The sequence below is a fragment of the Diadema antillarum genome, unplaced genomic scaffold (assembly GCF_040938485.1).
Source record: "Diadema antillarum isolate AM-2024a unplaced genomic scaffold, OU_Dant_1.0 seq00001775_RagTag, whole genome shotgun sequence".
Classification (NCBI taxonomy): Eukaryota; Metazoa; Echinodermata; class Echinoidea; order Diadematoida; family Diadematidae; genus Diadema; species Diadema antillarum.
Window position 1 is genome coordinate 204,299 of NW_027272456.1, and position 1,513 is coordinate 205,811.

Here is a 1,513-nt window from a genome sequence, read left to right on the forward strand (position 1 = left end):
ATTGATCGCTGAAGTGTTTAGGAGCGAGTCGATTGGTCAATGCCGAGCGCCACAGGCGCAACGTTTTTCTGTAATTCCGTAGATGGCGCTGTTCATTTTTTTTTTTCCAGAGCCATATGAATATAAGAACGACCCAAGTCCATGGAAGATCATTTCGAGTAAACTAAAAAAAACTTCATATCTTTTTTATTTGTCCAATAATATTCTATTTAACTGTGATGGGAAGGCAACATTGTATATACAAATTAGAACATATATTATTATGACAATTAACATTTTACATTAATTGTGGAGAGGCCATTTTGTGTGGTGGACTTGGGTCGTTCTTTGATTCATATGGACTTGGGTCGTTCTTTGATTCATATACATGATATTCTGCTATAGAAATGGGAGAAGGATGAGAGAGGGCGCTATTATATGAATGTAAGAATGACCCAAGTCCTTCATTCTTACGTTGATATAAGATTTAACTCATTCATTTCAGGCACTTTCGGGGGTAATTAGGATTTATCATTTACACACAAGATGAGTCCATGCATAAGCTACAATTTCCCATGTCAAACTAAATTTGGCCAAAAATTGGACTTGGGTCGTTCTTATATTCATATACTCAATTATTTTTGACACTGCTGTATTACTCTAATCTTGTACATTATCTTCATTTACAGTCTTGCCTTATACACGATTTAGGAATACCTGAAGCTACTTGTACAACTCACCGTTTTTTTATCACGCTGACTTATCCTTTTTGTTTGTTTTGAATGTCAAAACATGAAATTTGAAATTCGTTTGTTTTAAAACAAACAAGGACTGAAAGGCCTACTCAAAACACATAAATCCAAAACAAATTCCCACTGCATTCTATCAAGACACTAGTAGATATGCAAAAGTTTCATCATTCACCATATTCTATGCAAGAAAAGAACAGAATTGGGGGACGTTAATCACTTAGAAATGTATATGTAAGTATGAAAGACACCTAGTAATACCGGTATAGTGTAGAATATCATTACATTAATTGGATAAATGTGATGATTTACTGGATAACTGGTAATTATTCTAAAAAGTGTATGAATTAGTAAAATTGGATTGACACTCGAACACTCGGAAATGCATGTATACCGGACAAATATAATGATTTATTCGAATTTCATTTAATCTGTTAGAAAATGTGAAGGAGCATCCTGGACAAAATAAGGAAATGAGTCATTGGTGATTGACACTTAAACACTCAAAATTATGTAATACATATCCAGGAAAGTATAACATTAGTACAGTTGATTAACACTTCAGCAATCAGAATGTATTACAGTGTATGTGTACTGCGTGGGGAAATGTACAGTGATTAATTAATTTTGTGTAATTATTGTCAACCTCACAAATCTGTTGTAAATATAGCCATATTGTTATTTGTTCACTGTAAGTGTGTAATTACCTGCCATGCAGTGCCCAGAATAGGACAACGGACCTGCCTATGTCAACACGTCCTTTGTTTTTATACACTTTTCAATAA